The sequence below is a fragment of the Lichenostomus cassidix genome, chromosome 6, assembly GCF_008360975.1.
Source record: "Lichenostomus cassidix isolate B80296 chromosome 6, HeHo_3.0, whole genome shotgun sequence".
Classification (NCBI taxonomy): Eukaryota; Metazoa; Chordata; class Aves; order Passeriformes; family Meliphagidae; genus Lichenostomus; species Lichenostomus cassidix.
This window is the reverse complement of record NC_139487.1, coordinates 14,419,234-14,444,986: the sequence shown is the minus strand read 5'-3', so window position 1 is coordinate 14,444,986 and position 25,753 is coordinate 14,419,234. Positions and strand designations below refer to the sequence as shown.

At 35.1% G+C, this 25,753-nt stretch overlaps 1 protein-coding gene across 2 annotated transcripts in view; it reads left to right on the top strand.

The window, feature by feature from the left end:
- The window catches only part of LOC146435291 (heparan sulfate glucosamine 3-O-sulfotransferase 1-like), a 43,453-nt gene that overhangs the window by 5,475 nt on the left and 12,225 nt on the right, over positions 1-25,753 (top strand). The window lies entirely within an intron of this gene.

The window sequence follows — 25,753 nt, the reverse complement described above, 5'->3', positions numbered from 1 at the left end:
ACTGGCATGTGTGTGTACACATGCACCAGTTGACAGTTTTCTTTTTGTCTATGTTTCAGTGTATGACTGTGAATTACTCATACCATATGGTTGACGCAGGGAAGATACTATTTTATATGTCAAACAGGCTCTGCATTTTTTTTTGCATTAAATTTATTTCATCACCTTATTTTTAAAGGCAGACTGACCCTCTGGGCTTGCTATGGTTGTGGGGAATTTGAAATGTGTAATCTTGAAATTGATTGCAAAATAGAGGTGAATTATATGGTCCACAGCTGATGTTTTTGAAGCCAAATGGTCTTTCATTCAGATGAAGCAATTGTGTACCTTATGCCACACTCACCTGCTTTGCCAAGAGCAGTGAGAAAGGACACTGAACTATTCTCATTGCAAGCAAAACTTAAGATTCCTAGGGTAAGACTCAGTGCTCTGTGCTTAAGCTATGATTATTTAAGCTTGGTCTAGGATCAAGCTGTTTTGTTGCAGGAAAATTTATTCAACGTTGTTTGAAGAGAAGGAGTTTTCTGTTGGTTTATCAAGAGACTGATACATTTGATTTTAGCTAAAAATACATATTTTTTTGTGTGTGTGCACATAGAAGAATGACGAAAAGCAACTTTTTCATCAAATGGCTTTCCACTTACAGAATACTGCAAAGATAGTGCTTAAAATACTGAAAATGATGACTCTCCTTTTTTTCCTCCTTGAAATGAGGATATGGTGTCCTAGGGACAGTGAAGAGCTAATTGCACTTTCGGCTTGATACCTTGACACTGATTTTGAGAAGCAATCCAGTCTTTGCAGTTTGTTCTGAATTCACATCCTGTAGGAGCTCCATCAGAAAAATGGGAGAATTTTACTACTCTGTGTGATGCTTAGGCCTGTCAGGATGCCTCCAGAATTTGGAGAGAAATGCTTCTTGGAATCTATCTGCAGTGAACAGGTGGGAATTGAAAAATTGTGAATGGGCACCTGTGCAAGTATGCAGCTCTAGCCTTTACTTGTATTTCCAAAATCGATATAAATGCATATGCTCATCATCTAAATTCCTGAAAAATAACTGCTTTTGTTTGTTCTTCTTTTTGTTGCTGTCTAAATTTCCTGTTAACACTGTACATCTGCTTAAATTGGAAGGACAGAGCAAACCCTTTTCAACTGATGCTATAAAAGGTGCAGATAAAGTTACTAACTAAAATGTTACACATTACCTGCAGAACAATGGAGAAAGTTATTTAATAGTTTTTCCGACTGTGATTCTCCAGAATGCTCACCAACCATTTTGCATTGTCTCTGCAAGTAAAGTCTTACATTTTGTCATCCTATAAACTGTTTAAAAATGTAAAAAAAAATGTTGAATTTAACTTTTTATAAACTGCAAACAGTAGACTTTTTTTTCCGTAATTGACAACAGAAAAATATGTTCTAAGATTGTATTTATTTTCAATGGGGTCTTAGTGGATATCTGAAAAAAACTGAAGTGAGATATCAGGGAGAGAGATTGTTTTGGTAAATGGCAAAATATCAGTTAGTAGAGATACTGGGTTTTAGACATTAATTAATAAGGCAATCCAAATACAAACAACATTTTACTTTCTGGATGGAGATAAACTGAGCTACTTCTGTCGTTGTCATAATCTAGCATTTAAATAGTGTTTACAAGGTAAAAAACTCCTTATAGATGCTAAGGATCTTCATTATAATCTCTAAAGGCAGGTAGGTGTTCTGTAAATTAATGGTATGGGGCAAATATATTTTAGGCCTTAAAACCTGCTAAGAGTTTGAATTTTGGTATAAACGTGTTTGAAGTGTATAGAGGGCAGACCATATCCCTCAGAAGCCAGAATCAGCTCTCACAAGATATGCTTTCATTTTTAAGGAACAAAGACACAGGATTTCATTCAGATCACTTGAATAACATCATGTCTCTTTGATAACAAAGTATAGTCAGATGTAGTTTTTCCTGAATAAAAGTATTGGATACTATAAAAAACATTTTTTAAAATATTCACACGGAATAGATCTTTAATTGACAAAGGCTATGTAAGATTTAGCTTCCATTTTTTGTTGAAAGGTATTTACACATGGAAAGAGGGAGCTTATCTTTCCTGGCTCCACCCTCCTTGGTTGACAGACTTTCCCTCAAGCAATCAGTTGACAGCAATCAATTTGCGGATTATTTTTGGAAGGAAAAAAGTTTACAGCTTTACTTCACTTTACTTCAACAGTAAGATTTAAAATAAAGTAGCTGTCATCTATTTGTGTGGCTTGACTAGTTAAAATCATAGCCACAAAAATGCCATGTTACTCAGCTAAGCTGTTCCCTGCATTTCATAGAGTAAGCAGACCTTATTAAATAAAGGCAGTCAAGTCTTGAAAACATTAGTTTGTAACACAAAATTTTAAAAAATTGAATTTTGACTGGAACTTCAGAATTTGTTGTTTATTTTTTCAAGATAATCTAATTCTATAAAATAAGCCTTACACAAATATTGTAATGGAATATTTTATTTTGTGACCTTGTCATATATGAAGGATGTGTAGATAATTCTCAGGATGAAGGAAGTTCATATCTTATAACAGCCAGATTCCTGAGTATATTCCAGACTTGCCTTACATCAGTTCTCACAGCACTGTATTTCCATTTATAAAGGTAAATACTGTCAAGTTTAAGATGGAAAATAATTTGCAATTGTCAACTTTGCCACTTTCTAGTGCTAGATTCTTGAGATGTAATATGAAAATAAATATTTAAGGGTTTTTTTTCTAGGTTGCCACAGTCACACATCATTTAGACCTAATCCCCAAACAATAGGTTATTTTGGTCTCAGAAAGAAATGACTCTGCTTCCTTTGCATCGCATGCTACCTTTAGTTTATTCTGTAAATAAATAGCTCAGTTGAGTTAGGTGGTGTGTTGTTGGGGTTTTTAAATCTACCTATTTAATTTACAGAATTTCATTTTATGGCTTTGATTTTGTTCAGTACTACAGAATGTGAAATCTTTCAGTAGTTTTGGTAACATTTCTATCACTGATTTTCTGGCTATGGTATTTTCCTTTCCGTCCTGTTGTAGAGTAATGAAATACCCTTACAACACATAGACTTTTTTGTGCTTTTAGGGTTTTCTAAATTCAAATTCTGACATGTGCACTGGAGAATGAAGAAGAACAAAAGGCTTATTATTTTCATACTCTACTGCATTCTTATCTTAGCTCCAAGTTTCTGGAACCTAAAGTAAGATCCATGGCTGTACACTGCAAACACTCCTGAGAGGCTGGGCCCCTTTAGCAAGTTAGCGAGTGAATGTTTGTGGTGTTTCCACTGTTGTTTGAATCCCCTAGCTGCAAAATTATGGGAGTTTGAGGCAGTTATTTAAATGGTTGATGGCAGCCTTTTAAAGCTCTTACTTTATCTCCTGTATCCTGAGAGTACAAATAGTGCCAGTGATAGAAAACAGAAGTTTCAAAACTAAATTTTTCTTGAAAGGAGAGCTGTTATGATAATTTTGCGTAGAGCTTTAGAAAATGGAAATAACATAAATCTTCACTAAATAGTCATTACTCAAAGTCAGATAATCTGGTATTCTGAGAAGAGCTCTGTCTCATTCTTCTTTTGAATCCTTGTGTGGTCACACACACAGAACATGATGCTTTAATACACCAAGGAATTGTTCTACTTTGCTTCTATAGTGAAGCAGTTTCCTTTAATCAAATGGAAGCCAATAGAAACACATGAGCATCGAACAGAGCTCTATGTTGCCTGCTGGGAGATATTTAAATTTGTGCTAGCTTGCACTAGAAGGAAATGCTGTTAAAGCATTTTGATTTTTCCTGTAAAAACTCTAATATTCAGTAAAACTGACATTAAAGAAATCAGATAATATCGTATATACTGATTAAGGCAATTAACTCTGCAGCCAATTGTGGATAATACCATACATGTTTTAACATGTTTATTCCTGTACAAGCTGATCATATTAATTTATGCAATAAATTAAAAAATATGAGCTACTCTGCTATTTCTAATTTTCTTTTTGTGATTCTGGGTATTCTCATTTATGAAATGGAAATAACAATTTGTATATATGTATATATGTGAGGAAGGAAATAATTACATAGGTCTTAAATTGCAAGTATTGTTCAGATTGAGATGATTTTGCATTTATCTATAAATGAATCCTTGATAAAAATGTTCAGAAAAAAAAGAATGCTTAGATTACAAAGTTATTTTTAAAAACTGTGAATCAAAAAACATCAGTTATCTCTGCATGAGGTGTATTACATGTCCATTAATATTTTGACACATTCTCTGTCTGTTCAGTCATGTGCTGTTGATCCTGGTCCTACAAAATGAGTTAATTGTGCACAGCTATTAATAGCAACAGATACTTTATAATTTTTCATTTGTTGATTTTAATGTGGAAAATAAGATTACATTTATTTTTTCAATCTTATTTTCATCTTATATTTTTAAACAGATGGAGCAACTAAAGCCTGTGAATTGTTATACAGAAAGCTTTGGGTGATACTCAGAATTAAATTTTAAGTTTGTAGCTATTGAATGAGATGTTCAGTATGAACAGTGTTCCTCATGCACAGGGACTTAAATCTATCATAGCATGTGATTGAGGTGAGCTTGTTCCTAGCACTTTAAAATGTACTTATATCAGCACAGGGCTGGTGAGAAAATTTTGGAGGGAATGTCCCTGTCCACATAATTCAACACAATACTTCAACATAATATTACATGAGAAAATGCTGATTATGTTTAATAGAATTAGTCTTTCCTACTCCTAACTGAGTTTAAGGGAACTCCATGTTCCAGGAATTCCAGTTGTAAGGCAGAGCTTACCATGCTGGCAGCAGGAAATCTGTATAACTAGCAGAGTTTGTTTCACCTAACAAATCTCTTTTTTCTTTCAAGAGAAAGCTAGGGGAAAACTTCTTTCCCCTTCTATGAATTATCTGAGGAATTTTACTTTCTAAGTGAACTAATTTATTGTACTACTGGAGGTTCTGGATTCCTCAGAATACAAATTTTACCTTCCAGTTAGTTAGATAAGTATCCAAGTATGAAATAATTTCATCTTGACCTTTTAATAATTATCTTATTTAAATTTTGCTGCTGAGTAAATACCTACTTAGCTTTAATATGTTCCTGTTTAATGTGGGATGGCTCTGAAAAGTGAATATTACCATCTAATTGTTAAGGCAATAAGGAAAACCTTTTGCCTATTTGAAGTTTTATACATTAGTTTCTTCTTATTTAATGTCAAGAGAATGAGTTTAATAAGGCTGAGTGAAATGGTTTTCCTCCAAGGTAACTAGACAATTCTTTCAAAGTTAAACTGAACTAATAATTTTTATTTAAATTTTATTAATTCAATACATATATAACACTTCTCTCTTCTCTCCATTCAGTGTATTTATTTGAATGGCCATTATATTTCTTGAGAAATGTGTGCACATAGATCAATATTTTTTATTTAATTTGGCCTAATATTCCAGAGTTTTCTTGTATTGATGTGACCTCAGATACTATCTGGCAAAGTAAGGTGTACTGTGTGTATTTATCTGAGAGTTGTTACTGCATGTGCTCAAGTCATAGATCCACTTTATCTCCCAGTGAAAATGCAGACAAGTTAAAAACACTGGTGTACCTTCTTGCCAAATAGATTTAATCTGCTGCATATGAAACTGTTACTTTGGAGAGGACAGTAGAGAGTAAATAGAACATAATAAGAAAAAAAATCATATAGTGTTTTTTCTGGAGGGAGCAAAGAATATGAATAGGTTGGAAAGATAGATGTTCCTGTTTTAATGCAGTCTAGGTAAGAGGAATGTCTGGGATTAGTCTAGCAGTAATTTACTTTCTATCCTACACTCATAATCTGTGCTTATTGGACTTGTTATTGTGTGGTAATCCAGTTTCTCCATATGACACCAGTGTAAAAGAGAACTGTCTTTGCCTGCAGAGCTCTGTGCCATCTATTTTCCTGCTCATCTCTTTTACAGACCAGACAGTGATTGTACATTGCACTGTTTCTAAGTAGAGCTTTCTTTGCCCTTCATCACATTCTCCATTTGGCACAGAAAACTCAAGAACTGAGAGTCTGTTTTGATCTACTGGGCTTGGCTTTATAGATGGGGCTCAGATTGGCTGACAGAGGAAAAGCTGAGCTTTCTGCTGTGAATAATCAACAGTTGGCCAGCAGCTGTGAGTAGAAAGGGCTCAACTGTAGAGCCTTGTGAAAAGCTAGTGTTTTATCATCCATATAATTGGTGTCTGAAATCCATCTGCAGCCATGTGTTAACAGATAGCTCAGGTTAGAAATTAGCAATCTCTAGCAGTGATAGCCAATTCCAGGAGAAATCCATGGATGCTATAGGAATGTGATAATGCTGTAGTGTTGATGTGTTGAACTGTAAGTCAGAAGGACAGAGCCCTAAGCCAAGGTTTTAGTCCCAGAACATTGGCCAAATGGTAGTTTAAATAGATGTTTTCTGCCTACATTGACTGTCTTATTTTGAGAACAGTGTAGGCTGAAGAAAAGAAATTGAAAAATGTCCATGGTGCAAAGGAGAAATTCTATCTCTGGCATTATAAAATATATAGCTACCCAAAATTAATCTCGTGAAGTTAATCTTGCATGCTCCTCTTATTTAGTTCTTATGAACTAGAGGGTCCTCACTGTGCCCATCTTTTCCCCTGAACTTCATTTGTGGTCATCTGATATGAATTCTGTGTTCAGTCATTTCTGAGGCTACTGTAAAGAAATAATATTTGTTCCCTTTGAATTTCTTTCTATTTGCTTTTGTAAAATAACCAGTTCGCTTTTATCCCTCTCTTTCTCTTTTTGCTTTGTTTTTTTTCCCCTGGGCATTGTGAATGTTTTTTCATGGAAGACAGTCTGCATGTCCTAAATATCACCCTGCCATTCTAATTCTTAAATTGAAACCTTTGGTTTTATGTTTTCCTATATAATCTTGGTGTATATGCTGTCTTCCCCCTCTATTTGTCAGAAAGATTAATGTGAGAGTAGAGTATTAACATAGCACGGCACAGGATTGTGTGAGCTAGTTCTTGTCACTCTAGAAAAAACCTCTATTACTTTATTGTATCGTGTGTTTGAATTTGTTGACAGTGAGAGTAGGATCCCACTGGAGGATAAATTTATCTCCTTGGAAAGCTAACAAAGGAACAATTTCATGGAACAGAAGTGTCACAGAAGAGTGCTCATAGTTTTGATTGCTTGCACCTTCAGTAAAAATTAGAAATGGACCCAGTTATTTAGTGCAATTCTTGGATACTGCAGTCACAGTAGTTGAGAGTAGCTGGATAAATGGACAGACACTAAAACGGGCAAAGCATTATTTAGTATTTTAAGGTATGTTTTGAATATTCTCTGCAGAAGTTTGGGGTCATTGTTTTTCACATTAGGTAGCATGACAGAATAATTGAAACTCTATTTGTAGCAATTTTAACTGAAGCTGGTTACCTCCTGTCTTTCATTTAAGAAGCCTCAGAACAAAGGTATGTCACTCAGAAATACATGTAGCTGAGGGGTTTTGCTGAAGTAATTCTTAGGAGAAATGAGAAAGTGGCACAAAAATGAAAAATGAAGCAAATGGTATGATCTACTGTAAATGACTACTTGAAGTGTGAATTCAGACACTGTTTTGTGAGAGCTTTTGGATGGAGCAGTAGATGAAGGAGAAAAGCAAGGAACAGAAACAATTGCTTGCTTGTGATTTGCTGTGCTAAGAAAAGCAGAACTTTAAGTCTGTAAATAAGGAAGATTGCATCAGACACCAAGATGTGTCTGATCATTTTTCTACTATGTGTCTCTTTTCTTAATCAGAAAAAATTTGGAGAACACTGTAATTTTATGTAGCTGTCTAGGTCAGCTGTAGTTGAGCTGATTCCACCTTTAGCAAGAACCAACTCTTTTCATGCTAAAATAATCAAGATAAGAATGGAAAAGACAGGTTCATCATGCTTTGAATTATTCCATCTCTGATCTGTGTAATTGGCCCAAGGGATTGCTAGAGAACTTCAGTTCTCTCATTTATTTTTTTAGAACACCAGGAGCGCTTTAGTCTGTTGGGAAAGCAGTTATTAAATCTGCACAGTGCACTCTAACTCACTTTTGAAAGACTTGCAGCTGCTTCCACTGAAGTGACTGAGAAGCCAGACAGGCCATGGGATGAGAGGTCTGAGCACACTTCTTGCATCTGACTTGTTAAACAACTGTTGAGCAACAAGGTCTATAATTGCCAAAACCAAACCTAGTCATGTTGAAACTGAGAAGAGATTAATTCTTCCAGAACGGGATGTTGATTTTTAATGCTGCTGGTAATGCAGTTTTTTTATCTAGGCTTGCTTAAAAGTATGAGAATCTGTAATCTGCAGCATATGTGGTATGCCAAGATAATAGAGTCTACCAAAAGTCTTGTTTCCTGCACCATTTTGTCTCTTGCTGTGTGTGTAAAACTTGTTACAGAATTAACATTTAACAGTTCTTTACTGTAAGGGAGGTTTGGAGTGGAAGTGTTCGGATTTGGGTTTGGTTCATTTACTATTATCTGAAAATACTAAAAATAATCTCACGTAGATAAGTTTTATATGATGATATAAGGATGAGATGCAAGTTAAAGGGAGCCAACTGAACAGTAGCTAAAATAATTTTTTAAGAAATAATTGTTTTTAATGATATGTTCTTAATTGCCTTTTATTCAGAAACATATAGCTGCTGAAATGAGAATAAAATATCTTGATGGTCTGTTTTCCATCTGCAAAGCCAATGGGTCTCTTTGCTTCTGTCATGTTACACATTTCAGTAAGAGTTGTGGGTTATGTCTCCAATCAGTTCCTATTGTTCCAAGACAAAAAAAAGGCAAAGTATTCTGAGTCGTGTAACAAAAAAAAAGTTTTGGTTTTTATTATCTCAGATTTTATAAAGCAAGTAAGGTTAATGGAAAGTTACTCTGCTAGGTGCACAAACCAAATAAACTTTTTGTTTGTTTGTTTTTTAAGATAATGCCTCAGTATAAGCCTGAACTAAATGTTCCAGAGGAGATGGAAAAGTTTTAGAGGCATTTAAAGATTTATGGCTTGTAACTGGAGATACTCAGGATAACAGATTAGTAACTAAATTGAAAAACAGTGTATATTGAGGGATGGCCAAACATTTCTGAGATGGTATTTAAGACCTTTACAGGTAAGGTAAGTGTGTATACCAGAGCGTCAGCATTCTTTGCTTATTTGGGAAAGTAAACTTGGGGAGTTGTAGCTCATGCAAAAATCTCATGTCTCTCTCCAGGATCATTTGGAGCTGATGATGCCAAGGGCCATATTTAGGTAATGCTGATGTATAATTCAGAACACTGAAACTAGCTAGTCAGATGAAGCTGTTCCCATCATGTGATTACACAAACATCCCTGTTCACATCTTTCTTTCAATTTTGCTTTGTAAACATATTTTTAGAAACAAAAACAACTGAAAAAACCAGCAAAGAAAACAAAATCCATGAGTAGAAAAAAAATAATTAATTCAGTTTGCCCTGCCTCTTACCATCTGGCTTAATTATTATTGTACCTGCAACTAGGTCAAAAGAAGGCTTTAATTCTATCTCATCTATCATTTTAAAAATACCATATTTAAAATCTCTCCTGGAGTCATAATTTGTTTTTTTAATATTAGGATTTGCTTTCAGGAAAATTGAAGAAAAATACACATATAAACTAATACTACAGATATATATTCCTTCTTATTAACACTGTGTAAAATTTTGCCAGATTGCCTTTTGTTCCAGATAGATTATAAAAAATATTTTTTAATGTCTTATATTGACTTGGTTTTGGCTTGGCCGTCTTTTTCTCAAATTATCTTTTTGGGACACTGGATACAGCTTCAGGCAACACTTTTAACCACTTGATTATTGGTACCAGAGCAATGAAACTGAAAACGGACTTCTTAAAATGAAAATCAGGAAGGACAGTGTAGGGCATGGATATAAAGTACTACAGAGCCCCTGGTAGCTGCTGATGTTTATGTGCTCGAGCAGTTGGTGGTGCTTAAACCTGACACAGCACATTGAGATTTATCAGATTGATAACCCTGAGTCCCACAGACCATGCTGTGGGCTAACAGAGACACTGTAAAGTCCTGTCAGGAATGAAGTGTTGTGGCTGTAATTGTGACAGACAGTGATCCCTACCAGTTCTACAAATAAATAAATATATAAGCTTCCCTTTTTAACAGCCTAAATGTAATGTGCTTACTCACTTTTTCCTTGTCTGACAAATAGCAATTAAAAAACAAGTGATATTTCTGAAATTTTGGGGTTTGTTCTTTATTCTTCAGAAAAATGACCTACATTAAAGGTGTCACAAGCACATCAGTTTCATGAGCTGCTTCACTAAGTGACTGGTTTGAAACATAATACATACAGAAAGGCAGCAATTTATAGCTTCAGGCAGTTGGCTAATTTTGAGTAGAACCATTGCTGCTAAAGTGATTTAAATCAGTGGTGGCAAAGAGAAGGGCTTATAGTTTCAATAAACAAAGCTAGCCTTTAGACACTACACAGTAATCTTTTATTTATATTTATATATACTCACCGTTACTTACCAACTTTCAAATTAAAATACTGTTGCTAGAACTGGATGAATACATCAGTTTCACTACAAACTGAAGTGTTTTGCAATGGCCAAGTGCAAGCCTAGCAAAAAGGTTACATGTACTTTAATGGTATGTTCTTTAATCCCAATATACAAATCTTCTTTTTCTTAGTTTCCTCCCATCTATGGTGACTTGTACAGATACTACTTTGACACAAGAGGACTATAAAGGTAGTTATTGTAGATAACTTTTTTATTATAAATGTATAAAGCAACAATAATTGAAAATATTGACTCGTTATTATAAAGCAACAAGAGTCAATATTTTTAATTATTAGCATCCTAAATCACACTTGTACCTCTTGTTTGTTGTTTTGAACCCCTGAAGATGTGCCACAGAATAGACCATATGCTATAGCTATTTTTACTAGCATTATCTGTATTGCACATTGTTAAAGTTGTATAGTATTGTACTTTTAATGAGACAGACGTAGAGGTTTTTCAGCTGTTCTGAGAAACTTCTTATGCTTTTACCTTTTCTCATAACTTTGATCTCTGATTAAATTTCAATAATACTAACAGTTGTTTTCTGAAATTCTCGCTGCTTTATAATTGTTTCTAAGAGCATCAAAGACTAGAATGAAATTGATATTCTTATGACTTAATTAAAATGTTGTTTTACTGCAGAATACTGAGCATAACCTTCATGATCACAGAGGAAACAACTCATTATTAAACTGCAGGAAAGACCCTGCACACACAGGTTCATGTGTAGGATGCATTGAAGGTGATGCTGGTGCACTTTGCAGCTTCTTGTGAGAATACCTGGCAACTCCATATGTATCTGCCTATGTTGCTATGGTTGTAGCTCTTACCTTAACTCTTAGGGGGCTGTTTTGTTTATAAACTATATTTTACTCTAGTGCAAGGTGTCAGCTGTCAACAAGCCCAAGCCCAGATGTAGATAGGAAGTGTAATCCCAAATTCTCCTGAGAGGAAATGCTGTCTGAGAGCTATAAGAAAACAACGCTTGAATTACTAAAATTAAGGTATTTTGTGTTTTTTTTAAATACATTTGCTTCTATGCTAATTATAAATACTACTTGTCTTTTACCTAGCAGTTTTTTCTGGATTTTGTTTTGTTTGGGTTTTTTGGGAGGGGTGGTTGCTTGGGTTTTCTTAATGCTCTGGAAAAATTCCATATTTAACCAAAGAGAAGGAATGCCATGTCTTCAGGACAGATAGGGAAAAAGGCAAGACTTAAAGCCAACCCGTGTTTGATTAATTATTGCTAATGAATAAGAATATGATAATTTGTAGCTACCTGTAAAGACTTTTTCTTTTGTTTAATTATATTCAGGTCCTGAGAATGCCTATACTGACCATTCAGCAGCATCTAAATAAGTCCTTGTTGAGCATCTGTCCCTTCTTTATAATTCAAGTGTTTGATATATTAATTTTTGATTGAATCTTATGTGGATTAGATGATCTAAATTTCTTAAAACTTCCTTTCCACTTCTTTCAGGGGAAATCCAGAGAAAGAGAAGGTGATGCTTTGATATCTGTTTCTTCTTCCTTTCCTTTTTCTTAATTATATTTCTGCAACCATCTGTTCTTTTTAATCCAGTTTGATGCCAGAAAGTTCTCACTCAGGGCAAAACTAGCTTTACAGACAACACTGTGTCATTCTTGTATCATCATAAAAAGTGGTGGATTTTTGCACAGGAGTAACAGTTGCACAAAAATCTCCAACAGGAAAAAAAATTGTACCAGTGGCTTTCTTGTGACCTTTTTTTCATTGAAGTATTTTTTAAAAGCATGGTTAGTAAAATCCAGATATTTTATAAGTAGCAGTTGATGTTGAAAGAAGCTCAAAGACTTTTTATTCTTTGTTCTCTGATGCAGGATTTCATGTGTGAGGCTACTCATGCACTGGCAGCACTGCCTGCTGTAACATTTTCTAATTATTAGTGAATATTGGCAGCATTTTGCAAGTATTTCACATCAGAAAATATTTCATTATAGGTCCAGCAAAATCTCAGCTAAGAGGTGTATTTCAAAAAATAGACAACAGTGAAGTGACAAGGTATTAAAAAAACCCAAAAAACAAACCAGGAAAAACAGCAGCGGAAAAATTATCAGAACCAGGGGATCATTTTTCAGTACAACACCATGAAATTGAAATTTAAAGGCTTTCTAACTCTTTGGACTACTTTATTTAAAAATTTTGGTAGGTTTCTTTTCTAATATATTTTTCCCTGTGCCTCAATTTTGATTCTTTATTTAACTCTATTGTGTATTATCTCCAGAGAGCTTAGTAGCTCAACCTCATTTGCTATTAAGAAACTAAAAGAAAAATGGCCAAAGGCCAGGGAAAGTGTACCAGTCTTTAAAATGAAATCTTATATTTCTTTTTTTTCTTGTAGTCTTTTTTTTTTCCCACTATCTATCCCAGAATCCTTAGTTTGTCTCTAATAAAACATAAAGTACTAGACTTTCTAAACCTTTTTGTCCCCGTTGCCTTTACAAGCTGCATAGAAGCACCTTCTATTGTGTTCTTGTCCTTAGCATATTTTAAAAAGTTAAATTTTTATTGCTATATTTCTTGCCCAAAATTGAGAAAGGTGCTTTGTTTTTTCAATTATGTCAAATGTCCATTTTTAGATAAGATGAATGTAAAGCACAGGTGGACAAGAACTGAAAAGTTGCAATTACAAATCAGGTATAAATAAACATTTGTTGTATTTTATGTAAGGAATTTTGGCATGGCTTGAAAAAACATGCTTGGATGGGGTAATGTTCCTTGTGGAGTGGTTTTTGCTCTGTGGGAGTTTTTGCTCTGTGGGAAGAGGCCTTGCAGACACCTCTGGTAGTTACGCTAATGCCTTTGCCACCTTAAGGTTTCTCTCAGAAAAGGTTCCCTCTTACTGATGTATTACATTTCTTTACCTACACAGATTAAACAGCCTTCTCTTCATTAGTAGTCAGATTTGGTTACCAGACACTCCAGATTTGTCCACTCTGCATGGAGGGGCATTGCAAAACAGTGAGATCTCAAGGAAACTAATATTTTAGCAGTTATTTTATTTACTGTACTGCAATGTGTCTTGGAATTCAAGCCTGGGACCGCTGGGTGGGGCTGTACAAATGCCAAAGACCTCTGCCTGTGAAATACAAGCATGAACAACACATGGATAAAACCAAGGAGGAGGAGTAAAATAAGGCAGCAATGAAATGTTAGATGATAATCATTCAGCAAAGAGGAAACTGTCTTTTGAAGGCCAGGGAAGCAAAGAAGTTGAAACAGAGCAATGAAGTAGCTTCACTGATAATTTCTGGGATGTTTTGAGTGCAGAAGAGCACCTTTGCAAAGAGCAACTTTGCAATCCTCCTGCAATTAAAGCAATGGACAACAGAAATAAAGTACAGTTGGATGGTGAAAGATTTCAATAGAAAAGGATAGATTATGAACCACTGAAGAAAACAAGGAGAAGCAGAAGACAATACAGATTTTTGGCCTAGGTTGGGATAGCTTCAAATCCTTTAAACTTTCCTTCTCTTAAAGAATTGTGTTGTGTAATATCAGGGTTAAAGCCTTCATCCTACATGCAGTATGTTATAGCTCATCAGAAAAGTTGCATGTTAATCTGGCAAAGTAATTTATCTTATCTTTCACTTCCAGTAACTACAGAATCCACACAATTTAAAGATCGAAGTCTTCTGAGAATATATCTGATTCTTTCCTTTTGTGTGTCAGGTTGTAGAAAATGTCACTCTGAATGGCTGCTGCCATGGCTTAATTAGCAGGCAGATCATAAGTGAAACTGCTTCTTCACCAACTGTGACCAGCAGGTATTGACAAGAAAGCCATGTAAACTCTACAAATGACTGCTGGTGTGCTTAAACCAGCAGAAAAATATGTTCACTTCAATGTCCCTGGGGCATTTAGCTTTGTATTAGACAGCAGCTTTTGCTGGAAATGTGAGCACAGGGCTTGTGAACTTGCAGAAATCTATAATGTTCCAGCTGTTTGAAAAAGCCCCCACACACTTATTGGTAGAATGTTGTCAATATTTAACTCAGTAAGTTCAAAACTTTTCTTCTAGGGGATATAAAATCAAAAAAGAGATTGTCCATTTTCCCACTTTTCAAAATAGTTTCTGATCTATTTTTGTTACTCTTTTTCTTCCAGATATTGGAACTAAACCCTTAGAGCAGTCCTTTTCCTGTAACTGCAAGATCTTTTGCTCTCTACCACCATGAAAATTTTAATTTGTCTAGTAAAATTATTCTCATAAAGAGGAAAAAAATACAAAGTTGGAAAAAAAAAAGTCAGAAGCCTTAGTTAATGTGTATTAAATTCTGGAAAGAGTTGTTGCCTTTGCATGTAAAATCCTGCTGAGTTTTATGTTGTTAGGAGAGAATTAATTCTTCATCCTTATTGCAACCAACAGGGATTCCCAACTCCTGCTTATGAACAAACTGTAATATTGACCCTCCAGTGCAAGTCCGTATGCAGACCAGTGTCAAGAGCCATCTGGCTTGGCTTGACCATAGAATCCTCATTTGTGAAGGTGCTAATTTCTTTACCATTAGAACCTTTGGCTTCTACAGTCCTAGACACCTGGGAATGTTTTGCATTACAAATTTGTATTAAACCACAGTCTACCCATGGGGTATGTGTGTGTATATTTATATATATGTACATGAAAATGTCTGTCCTTCTGTATCCAAATAATATGAAAGTAAGATAAATTTATTTAGAATACACTACACTGTATTGGAGAATTCAATTTAATTGTGAAATTCTCTGTAATTTACTAATTTAAGGGCACTTGTGATCAGTTATGCAGAACTTCTCTTTTTATAAATATGAAAACCAACATGCAATTTGTGTGTCTAGTAATGGAGATATATGTGCATAGTCATTATCTGCATGAATTTAAGAGGGCCATATTATGGATTAGAACTGGAAAGAATTAGTCTTGCAGACCAGTGTCAGTAAGGACTTTTTGCTATGTTGAATAATAGCTGCAAATTTTGACAATATTTTTGTAGATTGCCTCAGGAAGCTATGGCTTTTCCACCACTGGAAATTTTATAAGATCAGGTTATACAAACATCTGTCAAGAATGTTTTCAATGTAGTTGATTGTGCCTTGGGCTGAGTGGCAAACGAAGTGACCTCTTGGGCTTCCTTCCACCTCAGTGTTCTGTGACTCTGTGGCATTGTGATGCCTCAGATTGGAGAGATGTACATGGAAGTTACTCACTTACAAAAGTTTATTTGTACTATTTTATCCCACTTCCATTTCTTAAGGTTGGGGGATTTATTTGTTTAAGCAGAAGAGAAAGGATAATGATTCCTAATTAATTATGGAGATTTTTGCCATTTAATGGGATTATGCATTTTGAGATCTTCCTTGAGACTGAATGAAAGAAAGACATAAAAGCAAAGCAGCACAGATCAAGACTTGCAAGTTTTCCAAAGCAACTTTTCTTATTTAAATGATGGTGTTAGCTGGTGATACAAATCACATGCTAATTGAGACTGCTCTGTGCAGTTTGAAATGTACATTTGTAGCCTCTCACTGTCTGCCTGGTCCTGTTGATGGAATGAGGATGATGGAATGAGTTACCTTCAAGACTCTTCAAGACCTTCAAGATGGCTATAGATGGCAACAACAACGTTTATGGCTATGCAGCTATGCCTGCAATTTATTATCAATTTCCCAGTCTCAGTAACTGAAACCCCCAGGTAGCTGTTAATTAAACTGGATATGAAAAAGCATAATGGATAGAAAAGCTGGGTAAGGAGGAGGGAACACAAGTTTTACTCTTGAAGTGGTCTGGTCTAGTAATGGAAAACTAGTTCTCAACCAGACAAATCAAGTACTTGACTGCTCTCCCAGAGCCCAGACTTGTGTCCTACCAGCAGCCCTTCAAACACATCTCAATGACAAACCACTTTTGTTAAACATTTAAGTGTTTCAGTTTTGGTGTTCTGCAGCAGGAACATCAATTAGAAACTCCAGAATGCAGATGGCTTTGCAGTGGTGATCTCCAGCACAGGTTGTAGGTACGATTAATGTAGCTTAGATGGTACAAGAAACACAGTGTGGCTTTTATACTGGAAACTATGCTAAGATTGCTAGAATTAACTGAAATTGTATCTCTTATGAAGTGAAGCAGTAGTTTCACTGGTAGAACAGATTTGAAGTATCTTGAGTCTCGAACAGTGCCTGAAAGTTAGGTCATCTTTCAAGCTTAATAACAATTTGTATCTATGCATATTAATGTCAGTGTTTGTTGTTCAGTTGAAGACATCTATTATTTTGGGTTTAATGTTACTGAGTTCTGATTTTTTAAAATCAACGTTATTTGATATTATTATTTAATATTTCTGTCATTAAAATACATGTCTACCATTAAGCATTAGCTCTTGAGAGTGTTCTTTAAATACTACTGTTTAATAATAGACTGAAAGTTTATAGGGTTTTGAAACTGACCCATTTTAAGAAATTTTGCAACATTTGCAGATTCAGAATACAAACAGCTGCTCCATTTATAGAACACTCATTAAAAATGAAGTAGCAATTTAGTATAGGGATAGTTAAGAGGTCAGTGAAAGTCCCTGCAGCCTGGGACTAAAGCACTGCCTTTATTTGCCATAGTGCTTAAAATTTTTCATCAGTAAGATTAAAACCTGGTAACATGTAGGCAACATAAGCTGTTATTTACCTCAGATGTACATGCATGGTTAATTTTCTTATTCAGAGTAGACATATTAAAATAATAAGTGCTGATAATGTAACCACATATGCAAATATCTGCTTTCAAAGCAAATAATAGGAGAAAATATTTTCTGTTGCCTTGAAAAATATTTAGCACACATATTTTAAAGTACTTATAAATTTTATATGCTTCTATTCTGAGCTGTTTGGTGTAGTTATTATCAGTTGATATGTACCTGACTGCTCTTGTTAATAAGGGCTGAATTTGTAGAAATCTTGCACTTGTGAAATCTTGTATATTAAAGGTTCTCTATTTAGTAGGGATGTATTTTAATATTAATTTACAAGGGATGCATTAAAATGTACTGGAAGTTTCTAAAAGAGTTGCCCTATGTTTCTGTGTCTATGGAGTCTTGATATGTTGTGTGTCAGAATCTAATTTTCACAGAAAATTACTAGATTGAACTTGTCTTTATACAGGAAAATTGGTGGCTGATAGTAAGTTATTTAGAATATGAGAAATGAAAGCCAACTGCAAAGTACCTCAGTGATACTGAGTGATAAAGTGACAAGTGAAAATCACAGTAAATAAATGTAAAGTAGTTCTTAAAGGACAAAAAAATAAAAATTTTTGCCTAAGAATGAGCTTCAAACTGACAATTATTTTTTAAGAACTTCACGGTGAGATAATCTATTCGCAGTGTCTTCACTGTAAGCTATGAAAATAGTAGCAGCAAAAAAAAAAAAAAAAGCAAATTTAATATTATACATTTTTAGAAAGAAATAGAATAAATTAGAGACCATCATGCTTACAATCAATGTCACAGCACTGCACCTGCATCTTGAATAGGTAAAGAGAAGAATGAGTAGGATGAGTAAGAGATGATTAAATAAACCTTTCAAACAAGGAACAAGCAGAGCTACAAGCTTTCAGTCTGGGAAGAAGAAAATCAAAGGAGGCTACAACAAGTTTATGAACTCCTGAGTGGAGAGTAAATCGATTATGGATGATTATTCACTGGCTCTGCTGCCAGGACATTGGGCATCAGATGAAACCAGCAGATGGTGTGCTTAAGTTGACCCAAAGGAAGTATCTTTTTCCATTTCATGTATTTACACCATGGAAATCCTTGACACAAGCTGTGTTTAGAGTGATTCAAAAAGGGGTAAGACTGGTTACTGATATTAACCATTAAGGACTACAAAGCTCATGATTCTGTTCCAGAGAGCCAGAAGCTCAGAAGAAGTGAGTCTGAAGCTCAGACTCACTGGAGCCCAGGAAAGTGTGTTTGGAAAAATCTCTGTGTGTTTGCCTTGGGTTTGTACATTCCCTTAAGGGTCCTGATGGGCCACTGCTAGAGAGGGGATACAGCATGAGTAAATGCTTGGTTCAACCAAGTAAAGCCTTTTTTAGGTGAAGCTTAACAAATATTTCAGCTAAAAACACTGCCAAGATGCAAACATGCTTTGATTTTCATGTAGTTTCAGAGATGGGGAGCTGGCTTTGTTTCTTCTTTGTTTGTTTTAATTTGACTTAATCTGAAATTAACATCTCCATTGAGATGAATAGGATAGGATTTCTACATGTTTGTTGTTTGTCACATGAAATTATGTTCCTTTCATGGTTAATTATATTTTAATTTGCTCACTGCATATATTCATGTCTCTTTTCCTGCATTTAATCACATATCAACTCTTGCCTTGTATTTAATTCCTGTACTTTCTTTTTAATACATCTTGAATGAAAGTTGTGCTGAGAAGTTCAGTGTTTATTGGCAAAAAGCCACATTGGACTGCACAATTTTTAAGCATAAAAAACCCAATAGATGTTATCTTTTATTAGTTACTTGGATTATGGGGGAGATAAGGGCAGCTTTAAGACAGGAAGGGTTCAAGCATACTGGAGAACAGGACTGGGTGTCAAAATGCTGTTGCTATCTCCAAGAAAAGGTTCACATAAAACAGGCTGCAGTTTAATAGAAACAAGTAGAAGTAGAAAAGAAGAAAAGTGTTTAACTGTACAAATCACAAGTGGAGCTAGATAAGAGCTCTGCACTGAAGAATTTCATGTGATTTGATGAGTTAGAAACTGTCCAAGAATTAATCCCATCCAAGCAAAAAAGCAGGAAGGATGTAAGGATTATATACGTGGACCACAGTGATGTTATTCGCTGTGTTAGTGAGGTGTGATCTGAGGAAAGAGGCCTAGAATTTGATGTCTTGATTGAACATGAAGCACCAGAAAGTTTAGAGATCAGTAAGAATGGCTAGAATCTAGAAACCATGACTTCCAATCTGAAATTAAATTATCTGTGACTGTTATCACATGCCCTCTTAAATTTAATCACTTAATCATGTTACTTTGTGCCCTGGTGTTGATAAAACATAGAAGCATCTCAGTTCTTAACTTTATGTGTCAGCTTGCTTCACTTCTTATATTTGTGACTCTAGTCTGGCATGCTGCTCTGCTTTTCCTTGTCTGCTGTAAATCCAAATTTGCTCCTATTTTCAATATCAATGTTAGACTGAATGCTCTAATTGTATATTTCCTAGCCTTTACTAAATTAGCGAAAGACAAAAACTGGACTTTGAGTGATGAGAGTGAAAACTATTGTCATTTAGTCAGAAATGGAGATTTTTCTCTCCCCCTCTTTCCACAGAACTCAATAAACCAACACATCCAAATACATTAAAATAATTTAGACTTATTTATGTGAAATTTCTTTGAAAAGCATCATGAGTAAGTTGCTACATATTTCTGTATTATATACCTCCTAGTTATTATGAAACTAGAAATGCAATTTTCTCAAATCGATCTCTGTTTCACCTGGCGCTCTTGTTAAACCTATTCTTACAATATATTTTTATATAAGAAACTAAATACTCTATTTTGAAATATAACTCAAAATGCTCTTTTTCTCTGTTGGCGGTTGCTTTCCTTTTGTTCACATTACATAGATCAGCTGTAATATTTAGTGGCAATGACACTCCTAGATTAATTGTGTGTTGTTCAGAGCATATAACTTTGTCAGTTTTAATTTTGTTGCCTTTTTGTTTCACTGAAATATGTTTTGTGAACTTGTGAGGGAATGAGCAAAGGTTATCTTAGTTCATTTATCTAACGTAGCAGTCAAAGCACAGACTCTGCATTTTTTCACTATCTCCTTATATTAATACATTATTTATGCTTGCAATCTTCTGTTGACAGACACCTCTGAACTCCCTCTTCCTTCTGAGAGAGATTGACCAGAATGAAACACTGTTCTAGTCACTCTGAACCATGAGTTTACCAAAATACATTAAAATTGTACTGTAATTTTCTCCTACTGCATTGGCATACCAATAATGTGCTGGGTTTTGTCCACTTCAGTGCATCAAACCGAAGTTCTCATTGAGATTTTTGAATGCTTCACGAAGAATCCTAAGGGTAAGGCTTTTCAGGAAGTCTGGGGGATCTAGGTGTCCATCTCTAGTCTGAAATTCAAATTTCAAAGGAATAAGCAACTGGAGCTCCTTGGATTCCTTTGAAATTCTCAGCCTGTATCTTTTCCTACAGAGATGCCTGGTGCAAGGTTGTGAATTAACTGGATGCTGAGGATTTCCTGTGCATTCCTACACTTTGCTTTCTGAGCTATTTTTTTAATCCACATTGACTCTTTGCTTTTCCACCCTGAAACTAATAGTGAAGTACTTTGTCAGAAGGACAAATAAACTTTGTCAATCTGTTTTTTACCCCATGCTATCTTACTGGCATGATCAATGGAATCTAAAAGCAGGGTAGAAATTTGCTCAGCAAAATAGAATATTTGTTCATATGGGAGTGGGCTATAATCCAAATAAATAGATTTAATTTTAGCATATCATAGCTTCTTTCCATTTTCTTTCTTATTTCAGTGCAATTTCTCTCAATTTATATCAATGACCGTGAATTTTTAGTATTTTTCATAGGTTTAAAATTGTTATCTTTCAATATGTGGGCTGATTTTGCTTGGTAGTTTGTCAGCTCTGTAATTTAAAATCTCTCCAGAAAACCTGGATATATTTCTGAACATGCATTGTGGTTTATGTTTCCTTTATTGTTCAGCTGTAGCAATGCAACTCAGCATTTCAATCTTAAGGAATTTATTTTATGGTTTCCTCTATTCTTCTATCACCTAGACATTCAAGGTTTTTGAATTTGCCTTTGTAATATCACTGCAAGGGGAGAAACACAATTCCCAAAAGCACAAGATGAGGAAGAGAGGGGAATGTTTCAAAATTTTCATCACTTTGCCACTAAGTAAAGGATTCTATGACTGACTTCTGTGGGACTAGAATGAGACCAGCATAAATTGTTCTGAAAAATTTCACTCTCAAGGTTTGTCTTCAAGGGGAAATTACTGTGAGAAAGCTGAGGTGTAAGCTTTAAAACACATTAGCTGCGGAGCATTAAGTCCCCATGCAAATAATCACAGAGTCTGAGTAAGTTGCTCTATTTGGAAAGTATGTAATCAACTGTAAATTCAAAATCCACTTTGTTATGGCTTAACTGTCCAAGCTATGTTTGATCCAGTCCCCACAAGAAAAGGCAGAATCTGAAGTTCAATAAATTAAATTTCCACTTGCATCTACTTCAATACCATCCTTAGCCACTTTTGCCTCCCTTCATGCCTGCACTAGAGTAGAATCCAAATTTTCTTAAGGTTTGTTATGTTGTAACAAATTTAAGTTCCTCTGCATTCGAACATTTGATCCTGAACATGTTTCCAGTGTACACACATTTATCTATTTGCAATGCACTTTCATAATCCACATTTATCAGCATCAGCTGCATTGTTCATAAACCCAAATATATTAAATTCTTAAATTTGACTATATTATTTTCTATTACTGTCTGTTCTTTACTTCTCTGTGTGCAATGTATGTATGTGTGTGTTTGCACAAGCATGGAACCTAACCCTGCTCACTAAAACAATGAACAACCTGGTTTTTCCTACAAATGTTTCACTTTTTGCTTTTCATCACTTCCATTGCTTTCCCTACTTTCCTCTTTCACCACTGGTTTTGCGATGCTTTTAGTAGAAGATGGTTACATGTTATAATTTAAAGTACTTCAGATGCAATTTCTCTTGTATACTCATACATACACAGCAGATCATGATGTTTTATGAAATAGGTTGGACCTCATGATTTATTTCTCCTGGTACTTTCATATTTGACTGAAATATTTCCAGACTCTGAATGACAGTTATATCCACTCTATTTTTTAAATGTCAGAGGAAATAGCTTTATTTTATGATTTTTTGACATACTATGGCCCAATTTCTTATATAATTTTGGTAAGCTCCATAGTGTAGCAATTAAGACTCTTTCACCTTCAGTAATTGAACCCTTTATTTCTCACACACTGACACTTCAATATTGTTTAATCCCAGCATCTCAGTTCTGATCTCAAGAATTTCCTCTAAGCTGTTTATTAGCTATAAACTCACAGTGGCTTTTTCTTTTGACTATAATTCCTCTTAAAGTATTACTAGGTGTAATAATTTTCCAAATACATCCATGTCACCTCCCTGGATAAAAAACTTTCCAGAAGAAATTTAACCTGCTCTTAATATTAATGTTCTTTTTGCTTGAAATTGATAGATGCCATTAAGAATAAGTGGGAAATACGTGTGAAAATATTTCAGCTAAGAGATGTCAAACTACAAATCTAAGATGAAAATTCAGCATTCAAAATGTAAAATAATATATACGATTTATAGTTTGCAGAAGAAATACTGTCCTCCCTTGAGAGGAAAAGCTATTACCATTGCTTTAAAACAGAGCTGGCATCAATAACCAGTAGCTTATACTGTGTACTTGCACTACCTTTTTTAGTATGCTATAAACAGAAATAACTATTCCATATTTTATAGTTACAAATTAAATTTCAGATCCAGATTTATTTTCCCCTGTGAGCACATATTTAAGGTAAGAGGAATGAACACTCCCAATCAGAATGCAGAAAAAACATCCTTTATTGTCACAAAATCGAACATGATGTTGCTTTAAATAGAAATACACATTTCTCACAAACTGGGCTCAGGGGAAATATTATTATGACTGTGCTTTCTAACCATTGTATGTGGCAATGGCCAAACAGTGAGGTACAGAACCCTGAGAGCAGCAGGATGGATAGGTTGTACAAGCAATTTGGAGATTCCACCAGAGATCCTCTTTCCCTAGCTAATTTTCATATTAGTCTTTCTGAACTACTGTGTGTGAATGAGGTTTTTCAAAATATAAAAGTTTTTATGAAATGGGACAAGGTTTGGACACACCATCAGCTACAAAGAGGGAGGCTGCAAATGTCTGCCAGAGAATTTCTGCACATACTGGCATATGTTTCTTCCATGTTGCTGAGTTGAAAAATTGTTGTATCAGTGCCTGAAAACAGAAAACCTTCAGCAGAGTTCTCAGCCATCCTAACATGCAAAAAAACCCCTCAGGTGCTCAATATCTTCAAAAATTGCACCACAATTTATGTAGTGGATTAAGGCTCTCTAGTCTTAGCTTCAGCACTATCAACTCCATCTCCATTTTATTAAAGGAGTAAACTCCTATCCACTGTGAAAAATGTCACCAGAACATTGTTCTGAATTTATTGTTTTTAGGCAGTCTGATTGGAAAGTGCTGGTTTGGTGCTTCACTTTCTGTTTTTTATCTATGAATCCCGCTGAACTTGCAAATTAACTGGTATTCACATGTTGATATTTATTCCTCAAAATGTTTAAAGTAACTGCTAAGACACTGATGAAGGATGCTGCAGAAAAACTGCTAATAATACCCTGTTAACACTGCAAAAACTCAGAATGCATTCAAAAGGGGAAAAGGTGTAGTCAGAATAAAAGGTACAGGTAGATAATTATTTTCTTTTCTATTGCACCATCCATAGGGACTGCTAAAGGTGTTTATGGGGCAAATAAACAAGGGTCAGGATGCACAAAAATCCACCACACACCAGCATCTACATCTTTCCTTTATATGACAGTGTTTTTCAGGTAATGGAGAACAGGGAAAAGAGAAATGAGTACTGGTCATCAACTTTTCTTTTTTTCAATTTCCTGAGGAAAAAATTAAATGGACTAGAACAGTACAGAATGTGTGGGTCATAAGCTATATACTAAGAAAAAATTAATTGCAGCTAGGCAATGGGAATTAAGGATCACAAAAATGATCACCTCCTCCTACAGAAAGACTGCAGCTCTTTTGCCAGTCTGGAACTAGAATAACAAAATTGTGTCCTTTGAAGGTTTTTTCTTTTTTATTTGAGAAGGATACTGAGAGGGAGAGGGAGAGGGAGACTGTAAGATAATGGAGGTACCTTTGTCCTCTGTGCTATGTTGAAGTGTTGGTCCTTGGGGAAATGTCCATTTGTTGTGGCACTGTGAGACCAATCTGCTGTCACACTGTTATCTCCTTGAGTAGCTGAAATCAAGGAATTTAGAATAAATGAAAGTGCATGTGTTGTAGAGCCTACCCAGTTTTAAGAGAATGACTTTGAACATTCTAGCTCTTTATTGCTCTAATTAATATGCAGTTAATGATGAGAATATATCAGAGCCTTTCCCTACCTCTTCCCCTTTCTCTGCTATAGATGTTTCTTGCACCTTACCAAGTACCTGAGTACTGAAGAGATCATCCAGATTTAAGGAGAAAAATATGAAAAGGTCATGATAACATACCTAGGTGCAACAGATGTTTTCCAAATTTGTACTATAATTTCAAATAAAAAATTACTACTAATAAATTTTATTATCATAATCAGTAAACAGAATATTTGAATCTGAGAGCTAATCTTACCATACTCTTATTTTGTCTCCAACAACGTGTATTGTGCTTTTTCTAGTCAGAGTCTCTAATGTGACAAACCCTCACCATTTGTCACAAGTCTCACAAATTTGAAGTCATAAAGTCCACATCCGAAATGTATGTGATGATTCCTAAATACGATTTTATCTTAAAGACTTAGGTGAGAATTGACAGAGCTTAAAGGCACCAAAAAATTGCCATGGGCACTCCCAGCCATCAAAGAGCCTTTCTGAGAAGTTGTAACTGATTTGAAGTGAAGCAGCATTAAAGGAAAAATGTGGAAGCCTTGTCTGGGTGCACCATGACACTGAGCTGTGGGGCAGAAGTGATGCTTTATGGTGAGGAACATGTTCTGCTTGAATTAACCGAGCTATTTGGTGCAGTGGTGTCACAACAGAAGTGTTTTTTGTGAGGACACCTTAAACTTGTAGATGCAGAGGTTGTTGTTGGGAAGTTGTCATAAATGTCTGGACTGGGGGGAAAGAGGAGAGGGAGTTGCTTGGTTTTCCACTGAAGTGTAAAGGTTTTTGACATGTGTGTGTATATCTTTGGATGGACTACTGAC